Consider the following 20,814-nt stretch of genomic DNA (forward strand, 5'->3'; position numbering starts at 1 on the left):
CTCACGTATAGTAAGGAGTACTGTTCTGCAATTTTTTCCCCATGTGTATGCATGTGTATACTGGCTAATGATATAAAAGATATTCCTTACTGTGTATCATAATCAAAAGAGTTTGAGAACCACTACCATAAGGAGTTCTGTTATAGAAACAGTGGAATTTACATTATAATTTTTTTTAAAAAAATATTTTATTGATTTACTTATTTGACAGAGAGAGACAGCACAAGCAGGCAGAGGGAGAGGGGGAAGCAGACTCCTCGCTGAGTAGGAAGCCAGATGTGGGGCTCAATCCTAGGACCCTGGGATCAGGACCTGAGCCGAAGGCAGATGCTTAACCAACTGAGCCACCCAAGCCCCTCTATATTATAATCTTTTGGGAACCCAAAGTTCTTCTCTCCATGTAGCTTTTTATTTTTGAAATTCCTAAAAGATATTTTTAAACATCAGAAAAATTGAAATAAAAGCCCATGCAATTATTGGTTTTCACAATTCCAATGTAATATTATCTCATAAAAATAAAAAAATAATTTTTGTGCTGAAAGCAAAAATACTTTTTCCTCAAGTATAAACAAATTACTTTTTGAATATGTGAAAAGCCTTGAAGTTAATCTTTAAAACTCCAATTTCATAGAGGCTAATGTTCCATCAAATTGCTATCAAAATATATCTGAACGGATATACTACCGATCCTCCTCATTCTTTTTTGTTGTTGTTTTTGTTAAGCTTGGTTTAGGTAAAGAAAATCTCAGTCTCAATGTATAACATTCTTCAAGTTAGTGAAAGCAAAATGAATGGATATGTAGAAATTTACGTAAATAAAATACCTCTGCAATATAGCAGTGGACATTTTCGAAACAAGTATATACATGGCCAAAATGGCCAAAGACTGTGTTAAAATATAATTTTATACCTTGAAATTATGGGAGAAAGAGTCACTACTGAGTTTGTTTGGCTTATTTTTTTTTGTTGTTGTTTGGCTTATTAAAAACATTTGAATATTTAAGTTTGGTTACATTCAGGTATTTTTTAATGGTATAGGTGCTTTGGCTGAATTGTTTAAGGTTTGTTAGTATTGGATTTTCCATCCTATCGGTTTTGTTATAGTACTGACTGAATGTTATTGTTTCACTTGAATAAAATTTTAAAAGGAAGAAATATAAGAAGGGAGATTACAAACAGATTTAAAAAGTCTAATTCTTAATTTTTTCCCATCTGGTCAGAGAAAAGCACAGGGCATGTTTACATGTTTTATTTGGGTGAGTATCCCCAACTACCCATTCTACATGGGAGAGGACTAGGATTGCAAATGAAGCCAGATGGTGGCATTTCTTTTCTAAACAAGTCCGCCAAATATTTATAAGTTTTACGTGCTTACTTTTTCAGCTTTGCTGATGGAGCTTATCCACTGAATCACACAAGCAGTTCCAGTAAAAGTATATGGATTATGGTCAGTAGTATTTGGGTAAGACATTTAGGCAGATTTCTCAAGTTGCACTGTCTCCATTGTGTGCGCTCCAGTGACTTTTAGACACCACTTGATAGAACAGCAAGGATGAAGTTCAATCATCTGAAAGATACTTCCTATGTTTAAACGTGAACCTTGATGGAGTTGCTTTTCTGTTTAGATTCAGTTAAGATTTAAAAACTTAATACTCTAATTTGGTGCTATGTATAAGGTTTTGAGGCTTATGATATCTGGAAAGTTTTGGAGTATTTTTAGTCTATTATACATTTATAATGATCAATATTTAAATGTGAACTATTTTAAAAGAGAAAGAAAATAGGATAGTGCTTTGAGTTTATAGTACACATTAACTCAATGCAAGAAATCTTGGTGACAAAGAGATTGTGAGACATTAATTTGTAATTAATAAACATAATGACAGTCGTAATTTCTTGAGTACCAAATACACTAGAAAATACATCAAGTAACGTGTACATACTCTCATTTGATTGCTAGGTGAAAATTACTTTGTGCATTAACTAAAAACAAAAATCTTAGCTTACTTAGGCTTATTGATAGCATTATTCTAAATAAGGACAGTAGCTGTCATTTCCTAGATGGTTACTAGGTACCAAGCAGTTTATATGAATTAGCATGTTCAATAATGACAAAAACTATCTAAGGTATATATTTTTGACATCCTTATTTTTACAAGTGAACACACAGAGATGTAGAGAGCTTGAGTCCCTCACCCAAGGTCACACTGATAGTGATGGAGTCCAGATTCCAGTGGCAAGTGTGTCTGACTTCAGAAATTATATTCTTAACCACCATACTGCTGCACTTTTTTTTTAAAGATTTTATTTATTAATGAGAGACACAGAGGGAGAGGCAGAGACATAGGCAGAGGGAGAAGCAGGTTCCATGTGGGGAGCCCCATGCAGGGACTCGATCCCTGGGATCACAACCTGAGCACAAGGCGGATGCTCAACTACTGTGTCACCCAGGTACCCCAATGCCATACTTCTTAAAGCTTCTTACTTTTGAAATCTATGCTTATTGGTATTATCAACTGATCTTTCAGGAAAACTTTTTCTTTCCTCAGTGACATTTGAACCTGTTAGAGTTATCTCTCCTCCCCATGCTCTTCCCTTGCCCTTTGAGAATATTCTTGGGACACTGAGGGTACACAGTATTTGTTGAACCAAACCAAATTAAAGTTTACCACTACCTTGGTCTTGGGGCCCTCCTTTATGCTTTGCTAGTATCTTTTTTCATGTCTTTATACTTGCATTTATGTTTCTCTTGGATTTACAAATAATAGTCTCAAGCAAATAGCCACATTATTTTTCAAGATTGTTTGACCAGTCTTGATATAGCAGAGTTGAAGGAGTTTAGTAAATCTTGCCATTGAGCAAGGACAGAGGTTGGGGGACTAACACTTGAGTGAGCTTCTTGGGGGCAAAATTTGTCCTAAGGAGTAGAATTTCAGTATTTCAGCACTGGAGGCCAGTCATGAATATAACACTGAGAACATTAAGGGGGAGCGATTGGGGTTCAAAATGGTGTGATCTGGCGAAGAATAGAATGGTGTGATCTCCTCAGACATTCCAAATTGTGAAAGTTTCCATTTGGGACATTTTCCAAGGAGCCAAAAATATATTGGAATCAATAAATGTCAGTAGCTTGCATAGGCTTTTGAACCATTTTAATGTAGGAATATAAAGCCCTTGGTGTAAACAATAACTAACCAGTCAATCAGATGACATGCCTTGGATCATCCAAGATACTCACCTGACCTCATCTTAGTTTAAATCCTGTTTTTAATTGCTACTGAGCTGTAATTCTTAGCTGGTGAAAGGCAGAAGAGGTAAAAATATGTGTTGCACATGTCTTCAGCAACATGGCAATACATTGAGAATATTTGTGGCTTAAATTAAAATTTAGGACAGTCAGCACCATTTAATGAATTCTAGGTTAGCAATGATAAATAAACAGTGACTCAACAACACTGTTTATTTTTTATGCTTGAGACTTTACTTTGGAGTGGGACCTATAAACACACATGCACTTCTAACAGGACTGGCATTAATATAATACTCCGTGATACCGAGAAAATCTGGTCTGAAACATCAGCTCTGCCTTAAATGAACAGCTCCCTTCGCTTGTTACAAGAAACTATGGAAAATTCTACTTAAAGCTGCAGACTCATTTCAAGAGCTTCTGTACTAGGTATACCTTTAAGGTCACTTAATAAATTCTGCAACTATTATTCTTACTTTGAAACCAACAGATGGGAGATAGAATGTGTTATCTGTTTCCTAATTGTTTTTCTGCCTGGTAAAGCTTAAAAATGGTAGAGATTTTACATAATAATTAAACACCACTTTGTCCTTTACTTCTACCATGGATTCTTTCAGCAAACTGTGGGTTTTGACTAATTGCTACCAGTGAAGTCTGAGAGTTTAACTCACCATGAGATAATTCATGTTTCAAAGCTAGAATGAGGCTTCTATAATGAAAGTATTACTAGCTGTGTGCATTTAACTCATAAAGATTTACTTAGAATAGTGGCTACTAAACAGGCCCACCAGGTATATATTAGCTGCTTATTCCTGGAGTCATAATTTTGTCTGTTGATGTAGTGTTTAATTGTAGTTGACATAATTGAAAAAAATGCTGTATCAATTCCTCTTGTGACATGAAATTTTAGGCTTTAGTAATAGAAAGTCCTAGAGAAAAGTGTATATGTTCCAAAATCAGAGAGAAATTGTAGCTCTTAGGGAGTAATATCTTTCTGGAACAATTTCCCAGTGATACCTGGACAAATACAGGCTTTACTCCTGGGAAAAATATGTGTCCTCATCCTGCTTTTTTATTCTGCTGGCAAACTGGCCTAGACAACCAGAAAAGTACTTATCCCTTTACCTCTTTTTAAAATCAGACCTGATTGCAAACCTACAATATTATCTTTCTCCTCTGGAATTAAGCCTTATCCACTTCCTCAGTTTTTCAGAATCAAATGGAATTCCCCAAACTAAAATACCTAGAGGCCAAATTATACCTCCATCCAGACACAGCCTGCCTAAGTCTTCTCAAATTTTACAATCCTTTTACACTTGTGAGCAACCAAAAATCTCTCATAAACTAGGACTGTAATGCTTCAAAATAAGAGAGGAAGGGAAGGGCAACCTGGGTGGCTCAGTGGTTTAGCGCCACCATCGGCCCAGGGCCTGATCCTGGAGAACTGGGATTGAGTTCCCCATCGGGCTCCCTGCATGGATCCTGCTTCTCCCTCTGCCTGTGTCTCTGACTCTCTCTGTGTGTCTCTCGTGAATAAATAAATGAAAAAAGTTTTTTAAAAAAGATTTTATTTATTCACGAGAGACAGACAGAGAGAGAGCAGAGACACAGGCAGAGGAAGAAGCAGGCTCCATGCAGGGAGCCCAATGGGGGACTCGATCCCAGGTCTCCAGGGCCACGACCTGGGCCAAAGGCGGCACTAAACCGCTGAGCCACCCGGGCTGCCCCAATCAATAAAATCTTACAAAAACAAAAACAAAAACAAAAACAAAAACAAAAACCAAAACCAAAACCAAAAAACAGAGGAAAGGAAAAAGGGGGAATATGTTTGCTTCTTTCTCTTCTTGGAGGAGACTTAGGACATTTTTTCCTTATAGATGGGCAATGTTGTTTTGCATTCTCTGGTGGTTTGTAATACACTCTGCACCAGAGATTACTGAATTCTTCCAGGGTATGTCCCAGTGGAGGTGGGTGAAAGGGTAAAATGTAGCATCATTCTTCCAGTTCTCTGCCCTGTGCTGATTTCAGGACTCACTTGCTAATGGTATCTCTTATGAGTGGGCTAACCTGGGTTCCCAATTTTTGAGTCCTTCCAATGTAGCCATGAGTGTTCACACTAGGGTCATAGGGTTATAGAGCAGAGTCACTAAGCAAATGCATCCTTAATTGGTCGCTAATCTCATTGGATTCCCTTCCCAGGTGAACTGAGATGGATCCTTTATAATAAGTTAAAAAAGTGTCCCGCAGGCAATTCTGATATGGAATAAGACTTTTGAATCTTGTATGGGAGCCAAAATTAGAAGCAGATATGATTAGCTTTATTTAATGTTCCACCTCCCTTTGGTCTTTTCTTCTTTGTCTTCTAAAATTATGTACATTTACTCAATTGAAAATATTCCGTAGCTTTCTGTAACAGTAGCCACTTTATCATAGAGAACAGAAGAGACACAGTTGACAATAAAAGAATTTGACAGAAGATCCACCTGTCTCTTGAACTGATTATATGCAGCCACCAGTAGAACACTGATGTCAATTCTGATGCCAACTTATCCACTAAGACCTTAGTGTACAGCCAGGAAACTATGAAGCTGGATGGAAATAAAAGCTCCTATGGAGAGGAGAGAGAGAGAGGAGTAAGAAGAAATCTTGATTACTTATATTTGCCCAAATTTATAACCAGAAATGATTGGAATATCTTGAAAGGGCAATTTAGATTTTTTACCACCAGCAGAAATGGAGATTTGGGTACTAAGTTAGATTCAGTTAGAAACAAAGCTCAGGGTTTGTGATCATGAAATATTAGGCTAGATATTATTTAAAATAGATATCTATTGTTCTATATTAGTGTTTCTTTTGAAAATTCTTCCCAGAATTTCTTAGGGTATTTAAATAATTTTTTTGAACCTTGAGAAAACTCGGTAGAGAAATGAGGAAAATGGGGGAAGATATATCATAATTCACTGCAAGAATTAAAGCTTAACAGTCAACATAGCAGCATTACTAGTTCCAAAGAATCCACTGATGTCAAGTCAAAAACAAGGATAGGAAATACAGACATAACAGAGCTGAAAGTTAAGTTGGACAATGGTGGGAACCTGGCCAAGGGCAGGTAGCTACAGAAGAAGCAGTTCAGTGGTCAGAGCTGAGTCAGGCTTGCTTCCAGCTGTTTGTCACATTTATAAGCATATGTTAGTGGTCCTATTGGTAATGACGAGCTGTCCTTGTAAATAAAGTAAATATCAATGTTTTAACACGTAGTATGTTTTATAACATTTCTTTGAGTGGTGTTCTAAGAAATTACAAATTTGGGAAGCAGAGTAACTCCCCAAAGTGCAAATTTTGACTATATATTGGTGATAAACTTGCTAGGAGATCAAAACATATTATGAGAATACTATCTAGTAGTGTTTGCTACAGTCAACAGTTCCTTGTAAATACTACTAAATTAGCATTTCTTATTTATTAAACAAAAATTTTTGTATCCATCACAGTATATAAAGAGTATGAGAATCTTGGAGGTATTTTAAGAACATTTAGAATTTTGGGAATTCTAGTTTCTTATTCCCAAATCTCAACATGAATATCTGTCAGAAATTTGGAAACACTAAGAGATAATTTTTTTTTAAAGCACTTAAGAAAATTGAGGTAAAATTCAGGGCATTTTCTTTATCATTCAAGATTACTAAAGGTAAAGCCCCATAGGAACATGAGTTCATAATCTACAATAATACAATAAAACAATTGGGTTCAGTCATGTATACCACCCAGATAGTCTCAATACCACATCACTGTTTCAAGGCTATACCCTTGGGGTAGCTTCTAGGAGTAGGAAATGCAAGTGGAATGCACGTTCCAAGAATGGGGGTGGGGTGAGGAGCCTCTGATTGCCTGAACTCTTGATGACCTCCACCAACACAAGGCCTATTCAATATTTGAAAATCACTCAGTGTAAACCACTATACTAACAGTGTGAAAAAGAAAAACCACATAATTAAATAAAACAAAGCATAAAAACATTTGACAAAATTCAATATCCATTCATGACAAAAACTAGCAGCATACTTAGAAAGGAATTTCTTCATCTTGATGGAGAGCATCTACAAACCAATCCTAGAGCTAATGTCATACTTCATGATGAAAAGTTGAATACTTTCCCTAAGGAACTAGGCAGTAACTCCTATTTGACATCATACTAGAAGTCTAAAGTTGTGTGATAAGGAAAGAAAAAATTAAAAGTCATACAGATTGGATAGAAATAATCAAAACTGCCCTACTCAGATGGCATGATTGACTGTATATGCTGACATGATTTGACAAATCCCAAAAGGAGTAAAAAAATCTCCTAAAATTAAAAAAAAAAGGAGTTTATATCCAAGGTTATAGAATATAAGATAAACACACAAATAAATTTTCCCCATTCTCACTGGTGTGAGGTGGTAACTCATTGTGGTTTTGATTTGTATTTCCCTGATGGCAAGTGATGCGGAGCATTTCCTCATGTGCTTGTGACATTTCTGTTCATGTCTTTTGCCCATTTCATGATTGGATTGTTTGTTTCTTTGCTGCTGAGAGTTAAAAATAGAACTACCCTATAACCCAGCAATTGCACTGCTGGGGATTTATCCCAAAGATACAGATGCAATGAAATGCTGGGACACCTGCACCCCGATGTTTATAGCAGCAATGTCCACAATAGCCAAACTGTGGAAGGAGCCTCGGTGTCCATCGAAAGATGAATGGATAAAGAAGATGTGGTCTATGTATACAATGGAATATTCCTCAGCCATTAGAAACGACAAATACCCACCATTTGCTTCAACGTGGATGGAACTGGAGGGTATTATGCTGAGTGAAGTAAGTCAATTGGAGAAGGACAAACATATGTTCTCATTCATTTGGGGAATATAAAAAATAGTGAAAGGGAATAAAGGAGAAAGGAGAGAAAATGAGTGGGAAATATCAGAGAGGGAGACAGAACAGGAAAGACACCTAACTCTGGGAAACGAAAAAGGGGTGGTAGTGGAAAGGGAGGTGGGCAGAGGAATGCGATGACTGGGTGATGGGCACTGAGGGGAGCACTTGACCCGATGAGCACTGGGCGTTATGCTATATGTTGACAAATCGAACTCCAATTTTAAATAAATAAATAAATAAATAAATAAATAAATAAAATTTATATGGAATGGCAAAGGAATTAGAAGAGCAAAAAGAAATTATGAAGAGAAAATAAAGTTGGAGAGATTATATTTCAAGGCTTACTACAAAGCTAAAGTGTTCAAAATGGTATGGGATTGGCAAAGGAGTAAGAAAATTGCTCAATGGAATAGAAGAATCCAGAAATTGAACCACATAAATATAGCCAATTGATTTTCAACAAAGTTGCAAAGGCAAATCAATCAATATATATGATAGTATTTTCAAGAAATAGTGTAGGAACAATTAGAAATTCATATTTAAAAGAATCCTAAACTAAATATCATACCCTTTGAAATATAAATTCAAAGTGGTTTACATATATTAATGAAAAAATATAAAATTACAATTTTTAATATATTTTTTATTTATTTATGATAGTCATACAGAGAGAGAGAGAGAGGCAGAGACACAGGCAGAGGGAGAAGCAGGCTCCATGCACCGGGAGCCTGACATGGGATTCGATCCCGGGTCTCCAGGATCGCGCTCTGGGCCAAAGGCAGGCGCCAAACCGCTGTGCCACCCAGGGATCCCAAAATTACAATTTTTTGAAGAAAACAAGAAAAAATCTCTATGTCCTGAAATTAGAGAATTAAACATGACACAAAAAGCATGATGCTTAGAAGAAAATCTTGATAAATTGGACTTCAGCTAAAGTAAAAGCTTTTGCTCTATGAATGACACCAAGAGAAGGAAAAAACAAACTGTAGATTGGTAAATAAGATTTGCGGGCACATATTGAACAATGGACTTAAATCCAGAATATATAAAGAATTCTCAATACTCAACAGTAAAAAATAAATCAATTAAAAAATCAGAAATTGACTTGGACATTATATCAGAGGATATATGGATAGCAAATAAGAACATTACAGTTGTTTCATATCATTAATCGTTAGAGAAATTGAAATAAAACCATGAGGAATGGTACTAAGGGACTGGGAACTGATTAGTCTGTCTTTGGGCACAGAAAAAAAGCCACAGTTTAAAACTGCAACTAGTGTATACAAGAGTAGCCCTAGAACTTCACTAAATGGTAGAGGAGCAGTGGGAACTCTCTTTGGGTTAGAGGGATTGGAAAGCGACATGGTTTATGTTCCCTCTCTACCTTGAAAATGCAGAACAGGGTAGGGTCTAGATGCCATCGCTGGCTTGCTGCTTTATCAAGCCCTAGGTCTCTTAGCCCACTTCACCCCTGGACACACTGGGACACAGAAAAAAAGCCATGGTTTGAAAAAGCAACTAGCATATGAAAAGAGCCAGTCCCAGAACTCCACCAAAGATGAGGGGGCTGCTGGAAATCTCTCCAGTGGGAAGGGTGACAGACAGTCTAAGCTCTCCCTTCCATCTTGAAAGCACAGAGGAGTACACAGTCTGGGTGCCCTAACTGGCCTGCTAGCTCAGTGATCCATGGCCCCTAGTCCACACCAGCTCCAGCTACACCATCAAGGCAGCCTCAGGGCAGTGCACACCAGGACACCCCTGGTTAATTCTTAATACAGCTCCAGCCTTTGTGTGGTGACACAGGTACAAAGCGCCCTGGAACACTCTAGGTTCATGTCACTTTAGCTTCAGGATGGCTCAACCTCTGAGCTGAGATCAGTTTTGGATCCAGTTGCCCGTGTGGAATACTTCAGAACATTCCTGTCCATTCCAGTCTTGGCTCCAGTCACCCACATAGGGTACCACTTGTACTTAGCACCCAGGACACACTGGTTTGCACCCACTTTAGTTTTAGCTGCCCTGCCAGGGTGCACTTAGTGTCAGAAGCCCTAGGACAACCCAGCTTGCACCCACTTCAACTTTAGCTTTTTTGCCAGGGTGCCTACTTAATAGAAAGTCTCAGAATCCCCTGGCTTACACTTACTTCAGCTCCAGCCACCCTGGCAGGGTGTCCTCTGTAAGGAACTCCCTGGGATCCCCAGGCCTGCACCCTGCTTCAGCTCCAGGCAATCCCTAGGGAACCCACCAATGAGGAGCACCCGGAGATTTTTAAAAACAAGAGTAGGTTAAGAGACAACATCAAGGGAACATTCCCTAGCACATTAATATTAATGAGTTCAAATCCCTAGGATTTCAAGAATAGGAGAAATATCTAGAAATATTTTCAAAATGAATCCATCCCAGGCTGATTCCAAATATCTAGAAATATTTTCAAAATGAATCCATCCCAGGCTGACTCTTTAAGCTATTAATAAGCAGGGAAACATGCCCTCCTCATCTGACTAATATAACGACAAAGACTAGTCATAAGAGACTACTTTTGGGGTTGCCTTCTTGCTCCTAATTACTGTTCTCTAGAAACTCGCATTAATAGTCAGAGGTAGGCCCTCAATGAATTTGTCTGTAATATATCTGAATTTGTCCACATGACCAATTGAACTAAAAGTATATATTTGACTCACAATGGACCAATTAGAGTCTGTATCCTAGGAATTAAAAACTTGGAAAAGAGAACGGAGAGGCTGAAGGTATTTGGTACTGAGTTTTATAAATGGCAGAGGTCCGGGGAAAAGGCCAATAAATTTGATGCAGAGATTCTTGAAACTTTCCCTTGCTTAATTATTTTTTTCTTTGATTCCAAGAGATACTCAAGAGTTTTTCCAATAATTATCTTTCTCCTGGCCCCTACTCCCCTAAATCCAGCCAGAATCAGTTTCTGTTTTTTAACTAAAAGAACCTAGATGTTAAACAGTGATTAAATTAAAACTAAAAAATTTCACAAAAAGAGATTATCCAAATATCACTCATAAAACAGCATAAGATGGATCTTCCTAGGCTGGGAATAATTGGTGTGACAGCAAAAGGAGAATTGGTTTTCTGTTAACAATCAGTCTTGAATACAGGTAGATATGGTTGGAAAGAAGGAATGATGGGACACTGACACAATAATGGTAACAAATATTGGGGTGAGCAATTGAACAATTGAATAGTAGAAGTAGTTATGGAACATCCAGTCATAAATTTATGTCTTTAGTTTCAAATTCTACTTTAAAATCCAAATTGTTATTCATGCTTTGGTTGCTGCAAATCCTTTATAGTGCTTTGAGATGAATTTTATAGCTGTAAAGGAATCTTAGATGATCTTATTCAACAATCTCTTTATACAGATAAGGGAAGTAAGGCCCAAAGGACTTAAATGCTTACTTTTTAAAGACCTAAAGCTCTTAAACACAGTAGAGCAAGGAGTCCAGTTGTGACTGTCTTTTGCATGGTAGTAAAAATTCCTGGAACACATCTGAATTTTAAATAATACAATTAAGGTAGATTGTATCAAAGCAGTAGGATACTGGGTCTCCAGGAAAATAAGCAGATTCATTAACTTTGAAATCAGAGAGTAAAAATCTTCAGTAGCATATAACCATTGTATTTGGTTGTTATGGTTTCTGGTGTAACCATTGAATTTGGTTGTTATTTTTACCTGTCTTAGTTGTGAATTATATGCTTTTCACGGTATCTAATTTGACTGTTTTTAATCAGTATTCACTTTGTGATTTGTTTGAATTCCTATTAATTTAGGAAGCACTTGGGCAGCTCAGTTGGTTAAGCATCTGATCTTGGTTTCAGCTCAGGTCATGATCTCAGGGTCGTGAGGCTCAGCAGGGAAGCCCTCCAGAAGAGTGAATAATTTTTCCTCATGTGTCCTATGTGTTCTTCAGGTTGCTGCTCTCACACTCTATCCGAGTTGCTCTTCCACCTGGAGGACCATGGTGCACTTTGGGCTCTATCCCATTCAGGCTGGCTGAGTTTTAAAACTCCAAACTTGGGGGATCCCTGGGTGGCTCAGCTGTTTGGCGCTTGCCTTTGGCCCAGGGTGTGATCCTAGAGTCCTAGGATCGAGTCCCGCGTTGGGCTCCGGGCATGAAGCCTGCTTCTCCCTCCTTCTGTGTCTCTGCCTCTCTCTCTCTCTCTCTCTCTCTCTCTCTCTCTGTGTCTATCATAAATAATAAATAAGTATACATCTTTAAAAAAAATAAAACTCCAAACTTTAGAAACCTGGTGTGGCAGGGACCTGTGCTGGTCTTCTGGGAGACAGTTTTGTCCTGCTGGGATTGATGTATGTTTGACCAAGAAGGGCAGTCACATCAAGCACAGGAGCATGGGGTTTGAAGCCAAGTACACCAAAGCGTGTAAGTCCAGGTCAGCCAAACTCAGCAGGTGTCTCTGTGTCTATGCTGAAGGTTAGGGGAGGGACATGATGCCCTTAGGCTCTTTTGTTCCTAGAGACGCAATGACACCTCTCACAGATGGGCTCCAAGAAGAGGAACAGTCTTCCCCCATGTGTCTTGGGCAATCCTCAGATTTCACCATCTGGTCCAAGGTTGCTGGCTTTCTCTCTCGGAGCACTGGAGCGCCCTCTGGACTCTATACCAGCTACACCATGATCTCTAAAACTCCAGTCCTTGAGCCTTACTGGTTATAAAAACTCAAAAAATCAGCACCTCTCAATTTTCCAGTCAATGGCTTTGCAGAAGTATCTTCCATGTGCAATTCCTTGTGTGATCCCCTAAGTGCTCCTCTCTTTCTCCCTGTGATCAGGGCTCCCTCCCCTCTCCAGCACTTGCAATCCATTTCTCTCCCAAACCACATCTCTGCACCTCCTACCTTCCATGACAGTGGCCTCTCCTCTCTCTCTAGTTGCGCAGTTTATTCTTGTCAGTCCTCAGATCAATTTCCTGGGTATTCAGAGTGGTTTGATACTTATCTAGCTGTGTTGGAGGGACTAGGGAAGCCTAGGGCCCTTCTATTGCTGTGCCATCTTAGCTCCTCCCTCCGTAATTCTTACTCATTTTCATTGTATTAAAAAACCACAGTGTATTTCTCTGTTGATGGACATTTAGGTTGTTTCAAATTTTTCACTATTAACACAGTGTTGCAATAAACATTCTTGTGCATGCTCACTTGTTTACACAGATGAGAATTTCTCTAGGGTATGTGGGAAAAGAAGGGCTGAGTAATGATTAAGAACACTTCTTCTGACTTATTTCACTTAGTATTATACCCTCTACCTCCATCTATGTTGTTGTAAATGGAAAGATTTCATTATTTTTTATGGCTGAGTAATATTCCATTATATACGTATACATATATAAATAAATATATTTATACAGATCTTCTTTGTCCAGCCATCTATATTGTATACCTAAAATTAATATAACACTCTATATTAACTATACTGGAATTAATTATACATTCATCAGCTCAAGTTTATTAATGTTTCATACTAATAGTAATCTCTATTAGTTTCTAAAAATCTGAGGTGTTCAATTGTCATAATGGATTATTTTTCTCTCCTGGCAAATTCTATAAATATTTACTTGTAAGTTAACAGGTCATGTTAGTAAGGAGCATATGTATTCATAATATCTTCCTCATGGATTATTCTTCTTATCATTATATACCAAACATTTTTTCCTAATGATATTTTTTTTTTATCTAAAGTATATTTTATCTGATATTAATACAGCTTCATTTTTATTTTGTTTAGTATTTACATAGATACTATTTCTATCTTTTATTTTTCACTGTTTCCATGCTTTCATGCTTTAGGTTGTTTTAAATATCATATTGCTGTCTCTCTCTCATTTTACCAATAGTCACAATATAAAGTGGACCCAACTTATAGGCCAAAAGACAGAGGTTGTCAAGTTACATATAATTTGATTTCTTTCTTTAAATCTCTTCCTATTATTTATTCTACACTTTCTCTTTATCCCACCCTATTTCTTTATCCTCTTATGACTTTATTTGGATTGATTAATTTTTCTTTATTTCATTCCACCCTTCTGTTTTGGAAGTCACACATTGTGTTCATTTTCAGGTTGCCTTTAAAATTTTAAAAGACATAGTTCAATTAAAGCATACAGTTAATCAAGGTCTCTTCCGTCTCCCCAAATGAAACAAAGACTTGTGATATCCTAACATAGGTCATATTCCTTGTTTTACATTTGTTATTCTTGCCCTACATTTAGCCCATTTCATTTTTATATATTTTCTGTTAGTATTTTACTAATTTTATATACTTTCATTAATTTTAATATTGTGATTCTGCCATATTGACTTTTTTTAGGATTATTCACCTGCTTACCGATAATTTCTACCAATTTCTTTGCCCATCTTTTTATGTTGCATTATATTTTAAAATTATTTTTTATTATTATTTTTGCATAATTCTCTTTTTTGTGAGTTCAGTTTTCTTCTTTAATTAGATCATTTAATAAATAGCTATTACTTCTATATAGTGTTTGTTGGAAAATGTTTATATTGCCCTTACTTTTAAAGGTTTTCCAGCTGGTTATAAAATTCTAGAATGCCAATGATTTTCTTTCACTAATTGGAATTAAGATTCCTTTGTGTTCTGACTTCTATTGTTATGAAGAAATCTGTTTCCAACTTAACTGTTATGCTTTGACTCTGCTTCCTTAAAATTTTTTTGACTTTGGTGTTTGACATTGTTGATAGAATGCATCTACTATTTCTTCTAAAAAATTATTTTGCTTGTAACTTACTGTGCTTATTGTATCTGAGAATGTATCTTTAATTATGAAGAATTCTCACCCACTAAACTTCAAATTGTGCTTTTCCTTCGTTTTATTGTTGCCCTCTTTAAACTATAAATTTTGAATAATAATATTTACAAAATGTATGAAATCGATTTTGTTATTTAAAAAGCTTCTGCTGTTTTTTTTGTATTGTCTTCTCTTAGGTTTCCATTTCCTTTTTTTTTTTTTTTTTGGTATGAGTCTATTTTTATTAGATTTGTTTTTGAGTCTCTTTTCAGTAGTTTTGGTATTTCACATTATTAAGGAATACATTGTTATTTATTATACCTGGTGACTCTTCATCATGGATGTTTCTTTCCTTCTCTGTTTTAAATTTTTAAAATATTTGATTTCTGATTTCCAGAACTTTTTCAAATAAATCATAAAGGCCAATACTTTTCTCTCAATACTAAGTCATTTTTTTATCCTACCAAAAATAATGAAGGTCTTAAAAATCAGCAGTCTGGCACCTAAACCTTGCATTTACACTTCAACCTTTTAGACTGTTCAGCATGCTTGGAGTTCCTTATAGCAAAGCTTTTGTGAGCTAGCCTACAAGCCAGAAGGGGTGGATTCTATAAAAGTGTTCAGGAATTCAGCTTTTTTCTAATGTTCTATAAATTTTTTTTTTTTTTTTTACTTAAAAAGTCTTTCAGTTGCTTTCCCCAAATGTTTGTACCTATTGTTTCCTTGAAATAAATGTAAATGCCTTTTGTGAACCCAAAAGAGCTTCTTTATTTTTCTTCTTCATAGACTCTGTACTTCATTTTGCTGGACTCTTTCATGGTAAATGGTGGTGGGGGAAATGAACGCAGGAATTAGATTAACTTGGAATTTCTTCTTACATTCTGAATCTTGTTTTTAAAATATGTGCATATGTATTATTTTTTATTGAGATATAATTGACATAACATTATATTAGTTTCAGGTATCCAACATGACTTGTCTTTCAGCATTTTGTGTACTATTTCAGCATCTGATTTATATTTTATGTTTCCTTCCTTTTTTCCCCTAATCTCTAATAGATTATCTTTTGAAAAGGCTCAGGTTCTGTAATCTTTGGCATCCATTCTTTTGGTTTCTTTTTGTTTTTTCAGCAGCTGGGAAAGTCAGCATTTTCACATTGAATGTAATTTTCAACAAACAAGTATTTTTTACATATTGTTGATAAGCTCCTTAACACAGGCTATCATTCTGTTTTCCTCAGGATACTCTTTTTGTAAGTTGGGCAACTCTTCTTCAGAGAAAGATAAACACAGGGAGGAAGACTGGCCTAAATGCAGGATTGAAAGTGATGATACTAAGGGAGATAAAGTAATAGAGGTTCTTATCTTATACTATTCTGGAAGAGACAGTAGGAGCATCTTTCTTGATGATAATTGACTCAACTTGCTTTAAATTCAATTTATTCTGACACTTTCTCTAAATTTGCCATAGTTTCCGTGTGGTCAGCCTTTCATTCTTATGTTCATTAGCAGGGTAAATATCAGAAAAGTCCACAAAATCCTCATTGATTGTGCACATATGTTCATCCATCCCAGAAAAGTTGGTGTTAAAATTAGCCAATGTCTGCCTCACCATTTTCTCCTCTTCTTTTTCCTCTTCCAAGGCCACCACTGTCATCCCAGGACCTCTGAGCTGGAGTGGGGATGGAGGGGTGTCTTAGTGTTCTTCATGGGTGACCCACACTCCAGTATTGACATTTACTGCGGTTGCCAGCCTCAGTGCTTGGTGCCATCACCATGTTGGCCCAGGGTGGGGAATCTGGTGCCTGTCTCATTGGTTTTAAAATCTAGATTGTAAATCCTCTTTCTATGAAGTTTTCCTATGAGAATTATTCATACCCTGAACGAAAACATTTTTGAGTAGAGAAATTTTATATTTACTTTTACCAGGTACTGCACGGTTGGAATGAGTTTGGGGCCATTTTACATTAATGACTAAGACTTGAGGATTCCTTAGCCACACACAAATAGTGGAAATATAAACCAAAATTCATAATGGGACAGGTCTGCAATTATAAATTTTAATAAAAATCTTTTTTACCACTGGCACAAATAATGCTGAAACAGAGAAGCCATCCTTTTATCCCTGTGCCAGTGTGTATTTTTTTCTCTTGTTCGCATTTTCTCTGAAAGTATATCTTCCAGAGTTCCTGATTTATATGAAGGCATCAATCCCATTTCCTCATTTTCCAAATTCTTGTTTTTTGTGTTTGTATAAGTAAAACCCAAGTCCCTCATATTATTGAGATCAGTACACCCACAATCATCCTAGATGGTTATTATCAATAACCAATGCTAACCAATATCAACAGTTATTGATATTATTTCCCATTTCTGTTCCATATTTATCTCTTTAGAAGTGTCTTTAAAAAATTCTAATGATTGGGGTTTGCGTGTAAAAGTATGTTTATGTTTCTTGGCATTTTGTAGTGGGAGCTAATCATGTCTACCACATGATGACTGCAATAAAAGTCCATATTAAACTGTAGCATAGGAATTAGAGTTCAATAATATTATAACATAAAACAGCATAATTTTCTTTAGGAAATCATCTGTTTCTTAAAATATTTAAAGTGGTGACTTGTTTTTGCCAACTGGCACAGAAGCTCTATTTAGAAACATATATAGCAAACTGATGTCAGTAACAATTGTTGGTAGGTTAAGTCATTCAAAGCACAAATATTTCCCTTTTCATAAAATATTAGGTTTTGATATATTTTTTAAGAGGATGCTTCAAAACATCTGCAAATTTGTGTTGTTAATACCTACCCTTTAGAAACTCTAATTAGCCAATCTTTAAAGTAGTCATCTGAAAGTGTCCCAATAGTACTTCCTTAACTTCAGATTCACATTTTAGCAGAGTTCAAGTCAGTTTATATATTCTGAAAAGTCTGGGACTGGAATTCAGTGGGTACGGTACTTGATATATAAAAAAAGCCTCAGATTTATAATAAATTACAAATAATGAAATAATGAAATAATGAAAGACTTAGACCACTTGCCTTCAGGACATGCGCCTTTTGTTTCTTCTACTCTGCAATGAATGGCAGATTTATGAATATACATAAATATACAGCTTTATGGATTCATTCATCCAACATGAGTTTCACTTAAAAAGGATGTACCACAGATATCCAACTGTTGATAAAGAGCATATGGATTTAGCAGCTTATAAATAGGCTGACTCGGTTTTGGTTTCCTTTTTTCTAGCCTTTGAACTACTGGAACATAAAATAAAAAGTCTGAGTGGAGAGTGCTATTTGAACTTTTATGGCCATGTGCTCATGTACTGAAGTAACTTGAAAAGATTAATGAGATGCAGCTCATTATGCACAAAATTAGCATAAACTTTGTAGTGGCTCTTACTCTATTTCTCATTGAACAAGTAAATCATTACAATTTCTACAGTTTGTTATTCTAATTCCAAGTGGGAATGATCTTCAACATTACAGTTTTTAGGTATTTATAACAAATTTTAATATATGAAGTTAAAGTTATAACCTAAGAGAATATTTCTGTTGAATGATAATTTCCTATCTTCTTCCTAAACTATTTAAGAATGGCTAGGAGAATTTTACTCACCATAGAAAATAGCTCTAACAATCTTTTATTTGTGTTATCTGCATTCACAGACATTACTGCTATTTATACTTCCCCAACACACACTGTATCTTGATTTATCAGACCAAAATATGAAATGGTAGAGGTTTGCCTGGAGGTATGTAACTTCCTATTTACAATTTCTGAGTTCTTTCTTTTTGTTCAATTTTCTTCAAATCATATTTTGGACTTGCAGGCTACCATTCAAAACTTTTGTCACAGATTTTAAAGACTGAACAAACTAAGTTAAACACATATTTTTTATAATAATGTGTTACCTCTGGCTAGGATGGCTGCACTTCAAAAGAGAAGACATGATAATGCCTATAGTAATCCTAAAAGCTTATGTCTATGAATGGGGAATGTCAGATACTTTTGAAGGGATGTGGGTCATACTTTGACTTTTCAAAACCTTATTTCTTCCCATCGTACCCCATGTTCATCTCCAGGCTTCCCTCTGAGTCTTATTCTACGGTGCCTTTTCCTCTCTTTATATGTCCCCATACCTCTGAGGAGTTCACTGACATGCAGAACTTCATATTTAGAGTTTTCTCTCAGTTTAATGCTAGTATGCAGTCTGATAAGGAACTTTGACATTTTTATTTTTATTATTTTTTATATTTGGGTTGTGACTCCATTCCTGAGGCCATGATTTGATCCAGGTCCCAAAAAAGAGATCAGATTCTACTAACTGATTTCTGAAATTAGGCATAATTTGATTTATAAGTCTCCAATATATCTTCATATAATCTCAGTATATGGAAATTCAGAATAAAAACACTTTCAGAATTATTGTTCATTTTGAGAAAAAAAAATTAAGGAGACTTTTTTTTGAAATAGTAAGCTTCTCTAGTGATTGTAATTGAAATTTCCAAGGTTGAGACATGAGCAGGCATCACTGCAAATGTCAAGACTGAATATAGAAAGAAGAGTCCAAAGCTACTGGAGAGGCAGTAGCAAAGGAAGGTTGTATGTAGACATGTAGAGTCAAAGTTTCAAAGTACATGCATATTCCAGATTGTCCACCCACAAGTGAGGCAAGCATTGCATGGAGTTCCAATTGGCAGGCAGCCATCAAAATTCTGAATTTTATTCATTCATTCATTTATTCTTAGCCCATTCAGTTGTTGAAACATTTGGACTGCACACTCTGCTATACTGAACTGAATGCCAATCCTTGCTCTAAAAGGGCTCAAAGGCTATTTAAAAAATATGAAAGAAGAAATTGATCCATTTACAGAGAAACTGGGTGATTCCTTATGTGGACTGAGGGACCAGGGAGGGGCTTAGTAGTATGTTAAGAAAGGAGTTGCTCACTGGAGTATTAGGCTATTAAGTAAAGAACAAACCCAGCACCATAAGCAGACTATTGAGAGCTGCTAGATCAGGAACTTTGTTTCCAAATGCTGTTTTTTGACCAAGGGCAGACTGTGATGAACTGTGTTAGTGTAGTACAAAATAAAAAAATTAAGGACAATGCAGTTAGAATTTTGAAAAGTGAATTTTGTCAAATTTAGGGAATTGTCATTTTTTCCCTTGAGAGTAGATTCTTTCTACTTTTTATTTATTTTTTTAAAAAGGTTTATTTATTTATTTATTTTAGAGAGAGTGCACAAGTGTGAGTCAGAGGAGAGTCAGAGGGAGAGAATCTTCAAGCAGACTCTTCACTGAGCCTGATCCAGGGCTCTACTCTACGACCTATGAGATCATGACCTGAGCCCAAACCAAGAGCTGGACACTTAACCAACTAAGTCACCCAGGCCCTCCTCTTTCTACTTTTTAAAAACATGATAGTACTAGGTAGTTTTAAAAAGAAGTCTTTGAAGAGCATCAACAAAACTATGGTGTAGGAGATTCCATCCTCTCTCCCTCCAACAAAGATAAAAAATTAGGCAGCAATCTATGCATCAAAACAGCTCTGGGAGAGCTCCAGAGTTCACTTAGGAAACTTTACCAAAAGAATAGAACAAAAAAGCCTGAGAATAACTGTAAAAGAAGGAAGGAAAGCAGCTTTAGTTTGTCTACATCACCCTATTGTCCAAGCCAGCATTGCTCAGTACCAAGAGCAGGCTTTCCAGCTAGAAAGAATTCCCCTCCCCAGGAAAGAAAGAATGGGGTAAGCACCTTTGGGGTGCTGCACAAAGATCCTCCTTTGGTTTCATCCCACCCAGACTGGCAAAGCTCAGACCTGTAGAGATAGCTAGGAACAAAGAAGTGAAGCAGGTCC

The sequence above is a fragment of the Canis lupus genome, chromosome 29 (assembly GCF_003254725.2).
Source record: "Canis lupus dingo isolate Sandy chromosome 29, ASM325472v2, whole genome shotgun sequence".
Classification (NCBI taxonomy): domain Eukaryota; kingdom Metazoa; phylum Chordata; class Mammalia; order Carnivora; family Canidae; genus Canis; species Canis lupus.